The sequence below is a fragment of the Stegostoma tigrinum genome, unplaced genomic scaffold (assembly GCF_030684315.1).
Source record: "Stegostoma tigrinum isolate sSteTig4 unplaced genomic scaffold, sSteTig4.hap1 scaffold_73, whole genome shotgun sequence".
NCBI classification, from domain to species: Eukaryota; Metazoa; Chordata; class Chondrichthyes; order Orectolobiformes; family Stegostomatidae; genus Stegostoma; species Stegostoma tigrinum.
Genome location: NW_026728674.1, coordinates 609193 through 630202, shown reverse-complemented (window position 1 = coordinate 630202; position 21010 = coordinate 609193). Strand labels below are relative to the sequence as shown.

The following is a 21010-nucleotide window of genomic DNA, read 5'->3' as shown; positions in this document are numbered from 1 at the left end:
GAGACGACTTTTCTTAAGACTGAGAGTGGCGGGCTTGTGAAATTCATTGCCACGGAGTGCAGTGGGGGCCGGGACGTTGGATGTCTTCAAGGCAGAGATCAACAAATTCTTGATCTCACAGGAATCAAGGGCGACGGGGAGCGTGCTGGGAAGTGGAGTTGAAATGCCCATGAGCCATGATTTAAATGGCGGAGTGGACTTGATGAGTCGAATGGCCCTACTTAGACTCATATCTTATGGTCTTAAGTTAAAGGGTCGGACATGAAGCCAATAGAGGTGAGTGTAGGTGGGGAGAGGTCAGTCTGGGGAGGACAGACAGGTCAAGGGGGCGGGAAGCGGTTAGTAGGTCAGGAATGGGGGTTTGGCTTGAGCTGGGAGGAGGGGATCGGGGAGAGGAAGAGCAGATTAGGAACGTGGGGACGAGCTGGGCTGGTTTTGGGATGCAGTGGTGGGAGGGGAGATTTTGAAGCTTGTGAAGTCCACATTGATACCATTGGGCTGCAGAGTTCCCAAGTCTCGGTTAAGGAAGGACAATAAACACTGGTCAGTCAGTCATACATCGAACAAAAAAAGTTTATTTTTTAAAAAAAATAGGATGCATCTGTCAATCAAGTGGCAAAGTATTATCGAGTTTTGAGAAGATTTTTAGCTCAGGATTGAGGTTTTGGATGTAAGATTGCTCACTGAGCTGGAAGGTTAGTTTTCAGATGATTCGTCACCATTCCAGGCGAAATCATCAGTGAGCCTCCAGTGAAGCGCTGGTGTTCGGTCCCGCTTTCTATTCAAGTGTTTAGGTTTCCTTGGGTTGGTCATGTTATTTCCTGTTCTTTTTCTCTGAGGATGGTAGATGGATTTGGAGCCAATGTGTTCTCCCTAGTGTAGTTTGTGTATGGAATGAACTGCCAGAGGAGTGCCAGAGGCTATTATAATCACAGTATTTAAAAGTCACCTGCATGGACACATGAATAGGAAGGGTCTGTAGGGATATGGGCAACATGCTGGCAAATGGAACTAGTCATTTACGATATCTGGTCGGCATGGAGGAGTTGGACTGAAGGGTCTGTTTCCCTGCTGCACAACTCTACGACTCTGTCTTTGTCTCTTTGTGTGTCTCTCTCTCGCCCTCGCTCCCCCCTCCCATTTTCTCCAAACCCACCCCTCGCCACACACACAATCTCTGTCTCTCCATCTCTCTGTGTGTGCCTCACTCTGTGTCATTGTCTCTCTCTCTCTGTTGTCTTGTCTCTGCCACCTCGCTGTGCACTTCTGTCTCTCTTTCTTTCTCTTTCACTCTGTCTCTTGTGTGTGTGTGTGCGTGCGCGCTCCTCTCTGTCTCTCGTCTTGTCTCTGCCTCCCTCTGTGTGTGTCTCTGCCGTTGTCTCTCCCCTGTCTCTCCGTCTCTCCCTGTGAACTTCTCCCTCTCCCCTGCCCCCGCCCCCGGCGCTCTGTCTTTCTCTGTGTCTCTCTTCCTCTCGCCGTGTGTTTCTCTATCCGTGCATCTCCACCCGCTCAGCAGGGAGCATTGAGTTTTTTTTTAAAAGTTTAAAAATCTGTTTAAACCCAACCCATCCGCAATCAGACTGCATTTCTAATTCTCTCTCTCACACACACAGTCTGTCTCTTTCTCCCTCTCAGTCAATCCCCTTCCTCTCCTGTTCCTACTCACGCCTTTTCCCCCCGCTCTGCCTTGGTGACGAGTCCACTGTCTGGAACCCTTTTCCCGGGAGGGGACTGAGGACCCAGCTGTTCTGCATCGGGATCAGCGTACCACGATCCGGGACCCCTACAGCCTCCAGCATGACCACTGGGCGAGGAGCAGGCATCCAGGCTGCTGGAGCGCTCGCTGCTCAGTGGCTCGGCCCTGCGCCGCCTTGGCCGGGAGCGGGGATCCGAGGTGGGAGAAGGCCTCTTCGCCCGGCTCCTGGGCACAGCTACCTGCCTGAACAAGAAAATGTGAGGCTGGATGAACACAGCAGGCCAAGATCTTGGATTCTCCAGCATCTGCAGTTCCCACTATCTCTGGTACCTGCCTGAACAGCTGCCTGGCACCGAACCCACCCCCTCTCCTCCCCTCCTCTCTCCCCGCCCCCTCCTCCTTCCCCCCAACCCCCTCCTCCTACCCCCCGCCCCTTCCTCCTGCTCCCTCCCTCTATTCATGCATTCCTTCCTCCTGTCAGTCCTCGCTCCCTCCCTCCAGCCATCCATTCCTCCCTCGCTCGCTCCCTCCAGCCATCCATTCCTCCCTCGCTCCAGCCATCGCACCCTCCCTCCCTCACTCCAGTCAGTCAAAACAACAAAGAAAATTACAGCACAGGAACAGGCCCTTCAGCCCTCCAAGCCTGCGCCGACCAAGATCCTCTGTCTGACCAGTCACCTATTTTCTCACGGTCTGTGTCCATTTGCTCCCTGCCCGTCCGTGTACCTGTCCAAATATATCTTAAAAGATGCTAATGTGCCTGCGTTGCCCACCTCTGCTGGCAATGCGTTCCAGGTGCCCACCAACCTCTGTGTAAAGAACTTGCCATGCATATCTCCCCTAAATTTTCCTCCTCTCGTCCACGTCCTTTTGGTAATGGACACAGTACTCTAAATGTGGCCGAACCACAGTCCTATACAACTGCAACATGACCTGCCAACTCTTGTACTCAATACCCTGTCCAATGAAGGAAAGCATGCCATATGCCGCCTTGACCACCCTATTGACCTGCATTGTCACTTTCAGGGAACAACGGACCTGAACACCCAGATCTCTCTGTTCATCAATTTCCCCCAAAACTTTTCCATTTACTGTTTCGTTTGCCCTTGAATTTGATCTTCCAAAATGCATCACCTCGCATTTGCCTGGATTGAACTCCATCTGCCATTTACCTGCCCAACTCTCCAGTCTATCTCTGTTCTGTTCTGTAATCTCTGATAGTCCCCTTCACTATCTGCTTCTCCATTCCTCCCTTGTAGTGCGATTAGGCAAGACTTAGGAGGCATAGAATGGGTTAGCAAAATGCAGGGGATGGGGACAATTGAATTGTGGAGCTGGTTTAAGGAACAGATATTGCATATCCTTGAGAGGTACGTCCCTGTCAGGCAAGGAGGAAGCAATAAGCTAAGGGAACCGTGGTTTACTAAAAAAATTGTATCTCTTGTTCAGCAGAAGAGGGAGGCTGATGTGACGATGAGACCAGATGGTTCAGATGAGGTGATGGAGAGCTACAGATTAGCTAGGGAGGATTTAAAGAGAGAGTTAAGAAGAGCAAGGAGGGTACATGAGCAGACATTGGCAGGTAAATAAAGGAGAGCCCTAAAGCTTTCCATAGGTATGTGAGGAATAAGAGGATGACTGGGCTCGGCAAAGGGCCAGTCAAAGACAGAAGTGGGAAGTTGTGTGTGGACGCTGTGGAGATTGGAGAGGTGCTAAATGAATATTTCTCATCTGTTTTCACTGAGCGACAGGAGAATATTGCAGAGGAGGTGACTGAGTTACGGGCTATTAGAATTGAAAAGCTTACGGTTAGTAAGGATGAAGTGTTATCAATTCGACAACGTGTGAAGGTAGATAAAACCCCTGGGCCTGATGGGATTTTTCCGAGGATTGCCTGGGAAGCTAGGGAGGAGGTGGTGGAGCCTTTGGCCTTGATTTTGGGAGTCCTCATTGTCCACAGGTTTCGTACCAGAGGACTGGAGAAGTGCAAATGTTGTGCCCTTGTTCAAGAGGGGCAGTAAGAATGACCCAGGCAATTAAAGACCTGTGAGCCTTACGTCTGTTGTAGGAAAAATTTTGGAAAGGATTATAAGAGATAGGATTTATAATCATCTAGAAAGCAACAATGAGATTGGAGATAGTCAACATGGATTTGTCAAGGGCAGGTCGTGTCTCACAAACTTCATTGAGTGTTTTGAGAAGGTGACCAATCATGTGGATGAGGGTCGGGCAGTTGGCGTGGTGTACATGGACTTGAGTAAAGCCTTTGATAAGTTTCCCCATGGTAGGCTATTGGAGAAAATACAGAGGCACGGGATTGAGGGAGATTTAGCCATTTGGATTAGAAACTCGCTTTCAGTAAGAAGGCAATGAGTGGTGGTTGATGGAAAATATTCAGCCTGGAGTCTGATTACTAGTGGTGTGTCTCAAGGATCTGTTTTGAGACCACTGCTGTTGTCATTTTTATAAATGACTTGGATGCAGGCATTGGTGGATGGGTTAGTAAGTTTGCAGATGACACTAAAGACAATGGAGTGGTGGACATTGTGGAAGAATGTTGCAGGTTGCAGGGAGACTTGGATAAACTGCAAAATTGGGCCGAAAGGTGGCAAATGGAGATTGATACGGATAAATGTGAGGTGATTCACTTTGGGAGGAATAATAGGAAGGCAGGACACCGGGTCAACAGAAAGATTCTTGGTAGTGGAGATGAACAGAGGGATCTTGGTGTCCATGTACATAGGTTCCTGAAAACTGCCCCCCAGGTTGATAGTGCTGTTCAGAAGTCTGATGGTGTTTTAGGTTGCATTGGTAGAGGGATTGAGTTGCGGAGACGTGATGTCATTCTGCAACTCTACAAAACGCTAGTGCGGCCTCGCTTTGAATATTGCATGGTCGCTCCATTACAGGAAGGATGTGGAATCGTTGCAACAGGTGCAGAGGAGATTTACCAGGATGTTGCCTGGTCTGGAGCGAAGTTCTTATGAAGAAAGGCTGAGGAACTTGGGTGTGTTCTCATTGGAGAGAAGGAGGCTGAGAGGGGATTTAGTAGAGACATACAAGATGGTCAGTGGATTAGATAGGGTGGACAGTGAGAGTCTTTTTCCGAGGATGATGACTTCAGCTGGTACAAGGGGGCACAGCTACACATTGAGGGGTGGTGGATTTAAGACAGATGTCAGAGGCAAGTTCTTTCCTCAGAGAGTGGTACGGGGGTGGAATGCTCTGCCTGCCAATGTAGTCAACTCAGCCACATGAAGGGCATTTAAACAGCCCTTGGATAAGCATATGGATGCTGATGGGATTGTGTAGGGGAATGGGCTTAGATTAGTTCACAGGTCAGCGCAACATGGAGGGCCAAAGGGCCTGTTCTGCGCTGTGTTGTTCCATGTACTATTACAGTTCACAGATCACATTTAACACTAAAATGAGTGGTAGAGTAAAGAGGATAATGAAAATCTGCAGATGGACACAAAGTTGAAGTGAATGGACAAGGGTCTTGCAGATGGAGTGCAATGATGGTAAATGTGAGGCTATCCATTTTGGTAGCAATTAGGGCAAAATGGAGTATTACTTAAATGGTGAAAAATTGTAGCATGCTGCTATGCAGAGGGAGCTGGGAAACCTTGTGTATGAATCACAGAATGTTTGCAGATGCAGCTGGTAATTGAGGCAACAAATGGAATAGTGTCCCTTATAGCTCGAGTGATGCAGTTTAAAAATCGGGAGGGGATGCTCCAGTTGTATAGGGTGCTGGTAAAGCTTGATGTAGAGTAGTTTGTACAGTTTTAGTCTCCTCACTTTAGAAAGGATGTGCTGGCACTGGAGGGGGTGCAAAGGAGCTTCACAAGAATGATTCCAGAATTGAAAATGTTGCTGTCTGGGGAGAGATTGAGGAGACTAGGATTGCACTCACTGAAACTTCGAAGAATGAGGGGTGTTCTAATAGCAACTTTTAAAATGATGAAAGAAATAGATAGGAAAGATACACGGAAGTTGTTTCCACTGATGGGTGAAATTACAACTGGGGGGCACAGCCTCAAAATAAGGGTGAACAGATTTAAGACTGAGTTGAGGATGAGCTGCTTCATCCAAAGGGTTGTGAATCTGTGGAATTCTCTGCTCAGTGAAACAGTTGAGGTTCCCTGATTGAATGTTTTAAAGGCCAAGACAGATAGATCTTTGAACAGGAAAGGAATTGAGGGTTATGGTGAATGGCAGGGTAAGTGGAGCTGTGTCCGCACAAAGGTCAGCCATGACCTTATTGAATGGCGGAGTGAGCTGAAAGAGACAGATGACCTACTCCTGCTTTATTTCTTATGTCCGTATGTCCTTAGATTGCCATCCTTGTCATTCCTCCTTCCCTGGAATAGGCCAGTTCTGAACGCTGATCAGTAGGTCTTTAAATAACTCCCGCGTATCAAATGTCGACTTGTTCAATAAAAGCTCCTCCCAATGAATACTGCTCAGCTCCTACCTAATACTCCTTCCCCCAATTTAGTAGCTTCCCACAAGTTCCTGATTGTTCATAGCTATCTTAAAATGTAAGGAGAGGCGATCACCCCGTTTGAAGAAGCTCCTGGTTCAGTGTTTTTCCCCATGTGGGAGTCAGCTACAGGTTTTCTTGTTCCAAGATTGGGGAGGAAATGGCCCAGTGGTGGTATTGCTGGACTGTTAATTCAGAGAGTTAGATAACATTCTGGGGACCTGTGTTCAAATCACAGCACAGCAGATGGTGGAATTTGAATTGAACATAAAAGAAAATCATGAATGAAGAATCTAATGATGACCATGAATCCATTGCCAAATGTCAGAAAAACCCAACTGCTTCACTGATGTCCTTTAGAAAAGCAAACTGCCATCCTTACGTGGTCTGGCCTACTTGTGACTGCAGACCCACAGCCATATGATTGACTCTGAACTGTCCCCTGGGCAATGAGGGATGGACAATAAACACTGCGTAGCTAGTGATGTCCTCCTCCCATTAACAAATAAATAAAATTGGATTCTACATCTTCTGATTGAAGATTGTTTCTTGTTCTCTCAGTAATTTCATCGCTTACAGTCAGTTTCCCTCCTGCCTGTCTTTTTGGAATGTCACGTAGCCCTGCACATTTACCTCCAGTGTTGATCTCCTCATAGCCATGTCTTTGTAATAGCTCTCAAATCATGCCCGTCAACCTGTATGTGTGCTCTTAATTTGTTGATTTTGTTCTGAATACAATGAGCACGCAAGCAAAGAGTCATTAATTTTGATTTATAACTTTATTTCACCTCTTGACACTATTTACAGCTGTTTTCTGTTTCTACATGCTGTCTTTTCCAGTCCCATGCTGAGTATTGTTATCCCAATAGTTCTTTAATGTCAGTGTGTGTGTATTCCTGGGCGACTATGCTCGTGTGGTCTACGGAGTTGTGGAGGTCACAGTTCTAGGACAGCCATTTCATAGGCCTCTGCTGCAGCTAAGAAGAAAAGACAATCTCTTGCTCTGAGCTCTGCAAACCAGGGCAATGTCAAAAAGGAAACAAGGTCAAAAGAATTTCAACAAGAATCTCAAAATTAACTGCTGAATTCACATAAGCATTCCGGGGATCGCCCAATGTAGTGGCCACAACATCCCACTTTCTATTCCTCACAAACAATCCAAAGGCTGAACTATCCGTATCCCTCTTAACTTTTACGTTTTTTGAGCTAATTTCTTGTTTCTAACTTGTGTGTATTTGTGGTGCCTTATGACTTCTTGCATTTAGCAATTGATAAACTCACTTTCTCACTCATTCAGTAAAACCTAGTTTTATAGAATCCCCAGTGTGGAAACAGGCCATTCAGTTCAAGAAGTCCACAGCAACCCTACAAAGAGCATCCCACCCAGACCCATCCCCATTCCCTCCTCAATCCCTGTCAGCCTGCATTTCCCATGGCTAATATACCGAACCTACACGTGTGTGGGCACTGTGGGTAATTCAGCATTCCCAATCCACCTAACCTGCACATCTCTGGACTGGTCAAAACAATGATTCGATTTGAATTAGTTATAATGCAGCTGTTAACAGTAATCCTCCGTCCCTGTGTTGGAGCGAGATTTAACATCCAAGATCAAAAATGAAACACTTGAACAAGGTAGCTCAAATTGAGGTTGTTGACTTGCTCGCCGAGCTGGCTTGTTTTCATTGAGACGTTTCGTCACCATGATTGGTGACATCACCAGCAGAGCCTCCAACGAAACAATGTTACTTTACTCTGTCTGGAATTTATACTGTCCGGTCAGTTACCATGAGTACTGTCATTTCGGGTTTTGATCTGTATGGGTTTGTATGTGCGGTCCAATTGTATCTGTTTGTTGGTTACATTATGGGTGGAGGATCACGCCACTCATACGAAACTGGGACAAGGTAACCATAGTAGCCCAAGCCAAGTGTAGACACGCAGAGGAATTCCTAGAGGCATGGTTCACCACCCATTCTGCAGGCTCACATTCTTGGTCTCTTCAGTTTGAATATGATCACTTAACCATATCCTTTATGACAAACAACAGAGTCTTACTTCCTAAAATCTTCAAACAGGACTGTCCAGACAGATTCACTTGTTCTCATGATATCGTCTTCTGCTGGAGGGATTCCGAAATGTCTGCATTCTTCCTCAACTGAGCATTCCTTGCGTTCGTGGTTGACAGAGCTCTCGGCCATGTCCAACCCAGCTCGTACACTTTGGCCTCACCCCTGATGAGGTACCCTGGTCCTCAATGACCAACCCATCAATATCCACATCTAGAAGAACATCAGCCACGATTTCCAACAAGATCCCACCACCAGGCATATATTCCCTTCCCCTCCCTTGTCAGCCTTCTGCAGGGACCATTCCATCAGGACACCTCGGTCCACTCCTTATCCATTCGCAACACCTTCCCATAACCCGACAGCACTTTCCATGCCACCACAGAAGGCATAACATCTGTCCATTTACTTCCTCTGGCTTCACTATCCAACGCTTCCAGGGGAAGCAGCGATTTACCCACACTTCACTCAATCTAGTCTACTGTATTCACTGCTCACAATATTGTCTTGCTCTGCATCGGGGAGACGAAACACAGACTGACCAACCACTTGGCTGAACACCTATATTCTGTACATAAAAATGGCCCCAGGTTTCCAATTGCCTATCACTTGAGCACCCCATCATGATCCCTGGCCAAAATCTCTGTCTCAGGCTTGCTGCAGTGCTCCAGTGAGTGCAAGGTAGAAGACAAAAATCTCATGTTTGCTTTGCAGAACACCTCCGCTCGGTTCGCAATCAACAACAGCACCTTCCAGTCACCAACCATTTTAACTCCTTTAACTCCCCCTCCCATTCCTTAGACGGCATGTCCATCATGGGCCTCCTGCAGTGCCACAATGATGCCACCGGAAGGGGGCAGGAACAGCAACTCATATTCGGCTTGGGAACCCTGCAGCCCAATGGTATCAATGTGAACTTCACCAGTTTCAAAATCTCCCCTTCCCCTACTGCATCCCTAAACCAGCCCAGTTCGTCCCCTCCCCCCACTGCACCACACAACCAGCCCAGCTCTTCTCCCCCCCCCCCCCCCCACCCACTGCATCCCAAAACCAGTCCAACCTGTCTCTGCCTCCCTAACCGGTTCTTCCTCTCACCCATCCCTTCCTCCCACCCCAAGCCGCACCCCCCGCTACCTACTAACCTCATCCCACCTCCTTGACCTGTCCGTCTTCCCTGGACTGACCTATCCCCTCCCTACCTCCCCACCTATACTCTCTCCACCTATCTTCTTTACTCTCCATCTTCGGTCCGCCTCCCCCTCTCTCCCTATTTATTCCAGTTCCCTCTCCCCATCCCCCTCTCTGATGAAGGGTCTAGGCCCGAAACGTCAGCTTTTGTGCTCCTGAGATGCTGCTTGGCCTGCTGTGTTCATCCAGCCTCACATTTTATTATCTTGGAATTCTCCAGCATCTGCAGTTCCCATTATCTCTGATACTATTTATAACACACCACACTGACTGTAACTACAAGCTGTGTGTTTCTTCAACAAAATATCTGCAAATAAACAAACATCCTGGATGAAGACTTATTATCTGACACTCCACTCACACCAGTTGTATGATCTTTTGATCTGTCTGCTTATAAATTGTGTGCCTGTGTGTTTTCCTCTCTGACCACACGTGATGAAGGGACTGCACTTCAAAAGCTTGTATGATTTCAAATAAACCTGTCAGATTATAACCTGATGCTATGTGGCTTCTGACTTTGTCCATCCTCGTCCAACACCAGCACCTCCACATTATAAGTGTTTGAAACCAAGTCAGTGCAACAGGTATATGTCGAACATTTGACTTCAGAAGGATGCCTCGTGCTGAAAAGTTTATTAATAACAAAGGATTTCTCCATTATGCCATCTATCATAACATGCTGCGCCTCACAGTCATAATGAAAGGATGCCCACTTTAATTTAGCAGCGCCAAGAACAGTTATGGACATTTTTAGCATGGGAGAAGGCCATTCAACCTATTTTATCTGTACCAGCTCTCTCCCAGAGCAACAAAATTAATCCTTTTCTCGAATTCATTCCACATATTTCACAGGATTGAAATATATAGGTACATAGTTAAGAGATTTTAACATCGAGTGAGCAGTTCTCGCACTTCACCTTGTCACTAACAATTGAAAACGTGACTTAGAAAGAGTGGGTCTTTATTTTGTTCTGTTGTGATGATGAAGAAGATGCAAGTCCAAGTGCTGGAACTGGCCTCTTGAACTTAGAAACATTTAAATGTATATAAAATGAATTCTGTGCGCATCTATTAAAAGCAGTTTTATGGAAGGAAAAGGTACCAAAGAAGATTTGGTGTATTGTACTTGATGCTATTATACTCCAACCTGTGAAAACAGAACTCTACGACTGTGAGTGTTGAGATCTGAGAGGGTGCTATCTTGTTTGAATTTACATTGCTAAGTCTAGGCCTATTTTCCCAACAGCAAAATTGGTAATGCAGAAAGAAATGGATGTTTCTCGCATTTGTTGGCTGTAAGTGTCTGTTTAAAGTTTGAGTACAGTTTCCTCATATACAGGTGCTTAACCTGCTTTTACAGTTTGAACATTTGTTGTGCCAATGAAAATTGTTTGAATGGTTTCACCTCCAGTTTTCTTCTTTATACATATTTGGTATTTTTTCAGGGTAAGGACTGCCTGCAAAATCTGAGATTGGGCTTTGAAAGACATCAACCTTTGCTTGCGAGAGATAATGGTAACTGCAGATGCTAGAGAATGCGAGATAACAATGTGTGGAGCTGGATGAACACAGCAGGCCAAGCAGCATCTCAGGAGCACAAAAGCTGACATTTCGGGCCTCGACCCTTCATGCGAGAGAACGTAACGTAAGAAAGAAGAACAGGACTAAGTAGTATTATCCTTCAAAGCCTTGTTGAGTTGATTTGTCCTGTTTTGTTCCTTACTTTTACATTTATTAAATCCACTTTTTTAAAAGCATTCTTTCACAGGATGAGGGCACTGCTGGCAAGGCTAACATTCATTTCCCATCCAGGAATGGCTTGGTAGGTCATTTTGGAAGTCAGTAGAGAGTCAGCCATATTCCTGTGAATTTGAAGTCAGATACCAGAATTGTGAAGGGATGCAGATTCCCTTCCCTAAAGAATAGATTAGTGAATTCAGTTTTCTGTTACAATAATTTATGATAGTTTCATCGTCACTGTTACTTTTAACTCGAGATCTTTATGAATTAAATGTCATTTCCAGCAGATGCTTTTGTATATTATATTTAATATTAGGATTTTAGTTTTAACTTAATTTCTTATTAACATTTAATCATTAATTTCAGGATGTTTCTCAGATTTTATACGCTTCCTCTCCATTAGGTTTTTAAAGAAGAAATTGCCCCAGTCAAACAAGAAGTCAAAATATTAAATGATCTGGCCAGTCAATTATCTCCGCTTGATGTCTCTTTCTCTCCAAAGATTTCTCACCAGCTTGACGACCTAAATATGAGGTTGAAATTTATACAGGTAACAGTGAAAACATTTTCTAAACTAGCCAATCTGTTGAAGAAAGCATGTCCAGATAATTTGGCTTCAAATATATGAGCAAGATAAAGAACCGTTTCAATTGAAGCAAGCAATTAATATTTTATTATCATAGTTTATGAAGTTATCCAATTTTATAATATTACGTCTTCAAAAATACAATGTTCTTGTCTGTAGTCTGCACTTTAGAATGTAATCGCAAAACAAAATCCAAATAGTGAGACATGTGAGCATCCGAACTACAGTCTGAAATGGCTCAGGACTGGAACAATTTGAATATATTCAGGATGAAGCTGCAGGTGGCAGATATTTTTCCCGATCCATCCAAAAGAATTTGGAATTGGACCATTGTGCTCACTGCTGTACACTTCAGTATTATGTATTGTTTCATAATTTAAGTCCCTGAGAAAGGCATACTTTAATGAATTGCAACAAAGATATACTTGATGCATTGAAGGGAAGAATGACATAAAGTTGTATGAACTGCATGTATTTCTTTCAATTGAGCAGATTTTGATTGATGTCAGCAAAGTAGTAGATGAAAGTTTTCTTTATCCCATAAAGCCGCATGAAATGTTTTATTGAGCAAATTATTTCAGTCTTGTTCTGTGTCAGCAGCACGCTTGGCCATATAGCGCAATAAAACTCCTTATCGGTTCTAGCAAGCAGACAAAAACATAAAAAGCACCAGGATCTGGATGTTCTACCTCTTGACCCTACCTCACCATCCGATAAGACATGGCTGACCTGCCCGGGACTCAACTCCTCTTCCATACCAGCTTCTCAGAGCGCTCAACTTCTCTATTTCAAAAATCTTATCTACCACCTTCTTTAAATACTTCCAGTGATCTACCTTTCACAATTCTCTTGTATTCTAAACAATCGCTACCTGCTGAAAGAAGAAATTCCTTTGCATCTCAGGTTTCAATAAATGTTCCCTTCTTCTGTAACTATGTTGCTGAGTTTGAGATTTCCACAATAATGGAAACATTGTCTTCACATCTAGCCTGTCAAAAAATTTTGTGTTTCAGTAAGATCACCCCTCATTCTTCTAAACTTGAATGAATAAAGACCTTCTGTGCAACCATTCTTGATAAATCATGATCCGATGAATCGGCCCAGTGAGTCTCTTTTGAACTGCTTCCTATGGCTGTGTATCCTTTCTTGTATTTCTCCAAGTGTGACCTCCTCAATAGCCTGATCAGTTGCAAAAAAACTTGCCCATTTTTAAACTGAAACCTCCTTACAATAAAGGCCAAAATTCCATTTGCCTTCTAAATTACTTGCATCACCATCGTCATGGCTCACATCAACTCCAACCTACCAAAGTGCTTTGATCCTTTGCAATTCACCTACCACTGCAACAGGTCTCCAGCTGATACCGTCTCCCTGGCCTGACAGTCATCCCTGGAATGTCTGGATAACAAGGATACCTACATCAGGCTGTTACTTATTGATCAGACCACCACCTTCCACACTGTAATTCCAAACAAACTCCTCTCTGAACTCTGAGACCTCGGCCTCAGCATCCCTCTCTGTAACAGGATTCTCGACTTCCTGACCCAGAGACCACAATCAGTAAGGATAGGTGACAACACTTGCTCCACCGTAAACCTCAACACCGGTGCCCAGCAAAGCTGCCCCTACTCTATACTCCTTATGCAATCATGACTGTGTGGCCCCAACTCCATTTACAAGTTTGCTGATGACGCTTCCATTGTAGGTCGGACCTCAAACAACAATAAGTCAGATTACAGGAAAAGCAATTGAGTGCTTGCTGGCATGATGGAAAGATAACAATCTGTCCATCAGCATAAGCAAAATGGAGGAGCTGGTCATTGATTTCAGGAAGCTTCTGTCTGCAGCAATGGTGCTGAGGTGGAGATGGTTGATAGTGTGAAGTTCCTGGGAATGTTGCTCACCAACAATCTGTCCTGGTCAACCCGTGTCGACATGATGGTCAAGGAGGCTAAGAAAATTCAGCATGTCCATGAGGACCCTACCTGTTTTTGGAGATGCATCCTATCTGGATGCATCACTGTGTGGTATGGCAGTTGCTGTTCCCAAGACTGCAAGAAGCGAAAGAGAATCATGAGCACAGCCCAATCCGTCACGCAAACTAGCCTTCCATCCATTGACTCCATCTACACTTCCCACTGCCTTGAGAAAGCAACCAACATAATCAAAATACCCCCTCACTCTGATTATACTCTCTTCTGTCGGGCAGAGGATATCAGATTGAAAAAGCGTACAAATAGATTTAAGAACAGCCTCTTTCCTGTTGTGACTTTTGAACGGACCTCTCAAGTGTTAATTCTGATCTCTCTCTCTCAGCCTCTTCTCTGTGGCTGTAACACTATTCTGCACTTTGTACGGTGTGATTTGCCTACACAGCATGCAAATCAACACTTTTCACAGTATCTCAGTACATGTGACAGCAACAAAACAATCATTCACCTGCACGCTAGTATGTGTTTCATGGACGAGAGCATCCAAGTCCCCTACCCTGCATTTTTTTTTAGAGTCTCCCTCTATTTAAGTAAGAGTCTATCTTTTGATTCTTCCTACCAAAGTGTACTTTCCTACATTAAACTCTCTCTACCAACTTTTTTCCGACTTGCTCGACCTGTCTATCCCCTTGCAGATTCTTTCTGTCCTCATGACAACATTCCCTTACTCTATTTTTGTAGCATCAGCAAATTTGGATGAATTTATGCCTTGTCCCCTCCTCTAAGTTATGAATATAGAGAGTAAATAATTCTCGTCCTTGGACTGATCCCTGTGGCACTCCACTAGTTATGGCTTTCCGGCCTGATAAAGATGGTGGTTAGAAAATAACTGGCTGAACCACTGAAATGAAAAATGTGAAAAAATATGCGTTTTCATTGTTTGTGAAATAGTTAAATCAGATTGTAGATAATAAAATGTAAATATTACAGTAGTTCTTCATAGTTTATCATTGAGCTTTATGAGAATTCTGAATATAGTTCCTGATTTATGATAACATCAGTTTTCATGCATCTTTGTCTGAGAATTCAGATTTGTTTTGTCAAAAATTGTGCTGTGCCACACATGATATTTGCTAAATCTGTCCTGTCCCAGCAGTTCAACTCGTTCAGTTTTGAGATAACTTTTGTAAGGACCCCACAGTTGAGCTACCTTGCGTTGATAGCTCACTACACACTTCTTGCATTGAAACAAATGCACCTCAGACCACCTGTCCGTCAGCGTTCATCATCTGCTCTGTGTCTACTCTTCCTCTTGGTCACACTGACTTCATTATCTAGTTCCTTACAGGCTGTAGTTATTATCTTGTTACTGCCCACTAACCTGTGCATTTGGCTCCCATCCCCCTGCCACATTACGAGGTCTTACAAGGAAAGGCTGAGGGACTTGAGGCTGTTTTCATTAGAGAGAAGAAGGCCGAGAGGTGACTTAATTGAAACATATAAAATAATCAGAGGGTTAGATAGGGTGGATAGGGAGAGCCTTTTTTCTGGATGGTGACGGCGAGCGCGACGGGGCATAGCTTTAAATTGAGGGGTGAAAGATACAGGACAGATGTCAGAGGTAGTTTCTCGACTCGGAGAGTAGTAAGGGAATGGAACGCTTTGCCTGCAATGGTAGTAGATTTGCCAACTTTAGGTACATTCAAGTCGTCGTTGGATAAGCATATGGACGTACATGGAATAGTGTTGGTTAGATGGGCTTGAGATCGGTATGACAGGTCGACACAACATCGAGGGCCCAAGGGCCTGTACTGTGCTGTAATAGAACATAGAACATAGAACAGTACAGCACAGAACAGGCCCTTCAGCCCACAATGTTGTGCCGACCATTGATCCTCATGTATGCACCCTCAAATTTCTGTGACCATATGCATGTCCAGCAGTCTCTTAAATGACCCCAATGACCTTGCTTCCACAACTGCTGCTGGCAACGCATTCCATGCTCTCACAACTCTCTGCGTAAAGAACCTGCCTCTGACATCCCCTCTATACTTTCCACCAACCAGCTTAAAACTATGACCCCTCGTGCTAGCCATTTCTGCCCTGGGAAATAGTCTCTGGCTATCAACTCTATCCATGCCTCTCATTATCTTGTATACCTCAATTAGGTCACCTCTCCTCCTCCTTTTCTCCAATGAAAAGAGACCGAGCTCAGTCAACCTCTCTTCATAAGATTAGCCCTCCAGTCCAGGCAGCATCCTGGTAAACCTCCTCTGAACCCTCTCCAAAGCATCCACATCTTTCCTATAATAGGGCGCCCAGTACTGGACGCAGTATTCCAAGTGCGGTCTAACCAAAGTTTTATAGAGCTGCAACAAGATCTCACGACTCTTAAACTCAATCCCCCTGTTAATGAAAGCCAAAACACCATATGCTTTCTTAACAACCCTGTCCACTTGGGTGGCCATTTTAAGGGATCTATGTATCTGCACACCAAGATCCCTCTGTTCCTCCACGCTGCCAAGAATCCTATCCTTAATCCTGTACTCAGCTTTCAAATTCGACCTTCCAAAATGCATCACCTCGCATTTATCCAGGTTGAACTCCATCTGCCACCTCTCAGCCCATCTCTGCATCCTGTCAATGTCCCGCTGCAGCCTACAACAGCCCTCTACACTGTCAACGACACCTCCGACCTTTGTGTCGTCTGCAAACTTGCTGACCCATCCTTCAATTCCCTCGTCCAAGTCATTAATAAAAATTACAAACAGTAGAGGCCCAAGGACAGAGCCCTGTGGAACCCCACTCACCACTGACTTCCAGGCAGAATATTTTCCTTCTACTACCACTCGCTGTCTTCTGTTGGCCAGCCAATTCTGTATCCAAGCAGCTAAGTTCCCCTGTATCCCATTCCTCCTGACCTTCTGAATGAGCCTTCCATGGGGAACCTTATCAAATGCCTTACTGAAGTCCATATACACCACATCCACAGCTCGACCCTCATCAACCTTTCTAGTCACATCCTCAAAAAACTCGATAAGGTTTGTAAGGCATGACCTACCCCTCACAAAGCCGTGTTGACTGTATTTGATCAAGCCATGCTCTTCCAGATGGTCATAAATCTTATCCCTCAGAATCCTTTCTAACACCTTGCAGACGACAGACGTGAGACTTACCGGTCTATAATTGCCGGGGATTTCCCTATTTCCTTACTTGAAGAGAGGAATTACATTTGCCTCTCTCCAGTCCTCAGGTACGACTCCAGTGGAGAGCGAGGATGCAAAGATCTTCGCAAGTGGCAAAGCAATTGCATTTCTCGCTTCCCAAAGCAGCCGAGGACAAATCTGATCCGGGCCTGGCGACTTGTCAATCTTAATGTTTGACAAAATTTTCAGCACATCAGCTTCCTCTATCTCTATCCATTCCAGCATGCACACCTGCTCTTCAAAGGTTTCATTCACTACAAAGTTGGTTTCTTTCATAAAGACAGAAGCAAAAAACTCATTTAGGTCTTCCCCTACCTCCTCAGGCTCCACACACAAGTTCCCTATGCTATCCCTGATCGGCCCTACTCTTTCTTTGACCATTCTCTTATTCCTCACGTAAGTGTAAAATGCCTTTGTGTTTTCCCGGATTCCTTCTGCCAAGCCTTTCTCGTGCCCCCTCCTGGCTCTCCTCAGACCATTTTTGTGCTCCTTCCTTGCCTGCATGTAATCCTCTCTAGCTGAACTTGACCCTAGCTTCCTCCACCTTATGTAAGCTACCTTCTTCCTTTTCACTAGAAGCTCCACCGCTCTCGTCATCCAAGGTTCCTTAATCTTACCCCTTCTTGCCTGTCTCAGAGGGACATATTTACTCATCACTCCCAACAACTGTTCCTTAAACCATCTCCACATGTCTATAGTTCCCTTACCATGGAACAACTGCTCCCAGTCCATGCTTCCTAGCTCATGTCTAATCGCATCATAGTTTCCTCTTCCCCAATTAAATATCCTCCCATTCTGCCTAATCCTCTCCTTCTCCATAGCTATGTAAAATGTGAGGCAGTTATGGTCACTATCACCAAAATGCTCTCCCAATGTTCTGTGTTCTGTGTTTTATTTATTGTTGAATAGCAGCAGGAGGTGAGGAGGCAGAGACTGCAACCCTGAGGTCACGGACGGAAGGAAAAGAGGCTCTTACTTGGAGATTGAGAAGCAGGAGAGGGCACAACCCAGAGGTTTGGGAGTGGAGAGAGGCTGCAAGTTGGAGGTCAAGGTGAGGAGAGGCACCAGTTGATGTTGTAGATTAAATGTAATACAGAAAATTGTGAAGTTTGGTTCGAAAAACAGTACATAAAACAGAAGGAACCATTCTAAATGGGTGCAGAAGCAGACCGGTTTTGCTGTTCTGTGCATAAACCATTCAGTTAAACCACAGCTAGTCTGAGCTTCAACTCTGTTTACCTGCTGAAAAGGCATGTCGACTGAAAACATTAGCTTGCTTTCTCTCCATGGCTGCTGCCTGACCTACTGTGGTCTCCGGCATTTTTTGTCGTCAGTCTGTTTACCTCCCTTTCTTCTATATCCTTTCATAGCCTTAGCTATCAAAAATAATTTCAGTCACACTCATTCTTATTGATCCAGCACCCACATTCTTTTATGAGAGAGTATTTGAGATCTTGACTGTTGTTTGTATTAAGATAAAAGTGCTTCCTGATTTCAGTTCTGAATGGCTTGCCATTGAATCTCATATATTAATAGATAATACTTCTGATAAGAAATGTTTTCAGAGTGTTATAGTGGAAGCTTCTATGTTCTGTGCATCCTCTATCTAGCCACCAGACTCAGAGTACCTGTTGGGACCATCCAAAAATGACTGAACATTTTCACTCATTAAGTAAGTAGATTGATAATAGGACTCTGGTTCTGTGCCACTGTCAGATCATTGCGACTCCAAAAGGTACCAAAGTAAATTCTGGATTCTAGGCAAATATACCTATGTGTTTAGATCTATTTAGATGCATTCATGTAGGCTAAAAATACTTGAAATAATGTATAATTAGGAGTGACAGACAACATCTGTGACATTAAATGAAAAACAAGAACAAAGAACTTTGGTTCATATTTCAGCTTCGACAGGCACTAAACAACTAAAAGCACTGTATAACCAATGAAGTAAGTTTTTGAAGTATGTTTGTAATGTCGGAAACACAGCAACAAATATATGCGCAGAAGGCTTTCACAAACAGAACTGTAAAAATGACCACTTACTTTGTGATATTGATTGAATGCTAAGTGTTGGCCAGAATGTAGACCCACTGAACTGAATACAGGTGGTTTGTGGGTAAGAAAGTCTTAACCCTTTGGACAAACCTAATTTTATTTGTAATTTATTAGCAATAACTGAATTGTGCAGTTTAAGTTCAGAAGTTCCCAATTTTAAGTGGAGTTTTAACAAATTCACCTTTGAAGAGCGTTTGGGCTTGATGAACCCAAGTCTCAACTGAGTTAACTCAGCCTTTTGTGTTAGGGATGTATAAATTATCCATCTTAGGGGAGGCGATGGCCTCACGGTATTGTCACTGGACTGTTCATCCAGAGAGACAAATCATGTTCTGGGGACCTGGATTCAAAGCCCGCTGTGGCAGATGGTGGAATTTGAATTCAATAAATATCCGGAATTCACAATCTGATGATGACCGTGAATCTGTTGTTGCTTGTTGGAAAAGCTCATCAGGTTCACGAATGCCTTTTAGGGAAGGAAACTGTCATCCTTACCTGGCCTGGTCTGCATGTGACTCCAGACCCACAGCAATGTGGTTGACTTTTAACTGCCCTCTGGGTAATCAGGGCTGGGCAATAAATGCTGCCTCGCCAGTGACGCCCTCGACGAGATTGAATCAAGAAAAAAAATTACGATTGCCTTTTCTAACTTCTCAGCCTTCAGTAATTGATTCTCCCAGTGCTAGAGAAGAAGTGGTGACTGTGGCTTATTCTATTCCCAAGGTTTAACATGATGCAACTGATGGTAAAGTTAATAAGCTTTATGAAAACATAAGTAAATATATATAATTAAATAAAAATAGCAAAGTCATTAATTAGAACTCGGCTACAACATGTAAGAGCTCCTGTGTTCCAGTATGGTCTGGTGCAAGCATGTTTGCTGTAAGCACTTAATGTTTGAGTAGCTTGTGTTTATGAGCTGGAGGCTGATCTAGGGATGCTGGGACACATCAGGAGGGGAGCAAGTTACCTGGATTCTTTGCACCAAGAGGCAGTCACAGCCCTTAAGTTTGTGTTTGTCTGATTTGGTCAGTCTTCAGGCGCAGGAGAGGTCGATGGTGGAGGTTCATTACGCTAATACTGGGGAAAGTAGGACTGTCCTGTGGTGAGTTATGGATTCAACTGGGCCTGTGTTCATGAGAGTTTAAAAAGATGAGGGGGGGATCTGATTGAAATATAGAAAGTTGGAACTGAGCCAGATGAACTCAATGCAGGGAAGCTATTTTCCCTGTTTGTGGTGCTGGGACCAGGGATCACAGTCTCAGAATTTGGGGTAGATCAGTTAGGACTAGGATGAGGACAACATCTCGTCATTCAAGCAGAGTGAATCTGTGAAATTTTCAACCACAGAAGACCATGGGAGCCATCACTGAATGTATTCAAGAACAAGACAAGGTGGCTCGGTGGCTCACCACTGCTGCCTCACAGTGCCAGTGACCTGTTTTGATTCCACCCTTGGGTAACTATCCATGTGGAGTTTGTACATTCTCCCTGTGTCAGTGTGGGCTTCCACCAGGTGCTCCGGTTTCTTCCCACAGTCCAAAAATATGCAGGCCAAGTGGATAAGGCATGGTAAATGCATAGTTATGGAGCAAGGATGGAGGGGCCAGTCTTGGACACGATGCACTTCGAAGGGTCAGTGTCGACTTAATCAGCTGAAAACATTTTGCATTGTAGGGATTCTTTGATTTTGTGATAGATTTTTAGATGTTAAAAGATTCAATAAGTATACAGGAAAGTGGGAATATGATATCGAGATGTAAGATCGGCCATGATCTTATTGAATGGTGGACTTGGCTTGAAGGGCTGATTGGCTTATTCCTGCTTCTAGTTTCCATGTTCTTCTGTGACTGAATGAGGCTGATAGCGGAACTAGAATGCATGAGCTTTCGGGTGGATGTGCAAATTGACTATCGCACTGTGGTAAAAAACACACTTTCAAAGGGGCTTGATAAACGCAACGTAGTATAATCAGTGGGATTGACACTATTCTGTGCAGCAAAGAGTGAGAGTCTGTAACTGTGGAAGCCATTGCCACAGAAGACTGCGA

General features: G+C 44.5%; 1 long non-coding RNA gene across 1 annotated transcript; it reads left to right on the top strand.

The window, feature by feature from the left end:
* Positions 1–10886: 10886 nt before the first annotated feature.
* Positions 10887–18591, top strand: LOC132209234 (uncharacterized). The gene is made up of 4 exons (XR_009445323.1): positions 10887–11084; positions 11583–11729; positions 17812–17953; positions 18513–18591. It is a non-coding gene; the product is annotated as an uncharacterized LOC132209234 (long non-coding RNA).
* The last annotated feature ends 2419 nt before the right edge of the window (positions 18592–21010 follow it).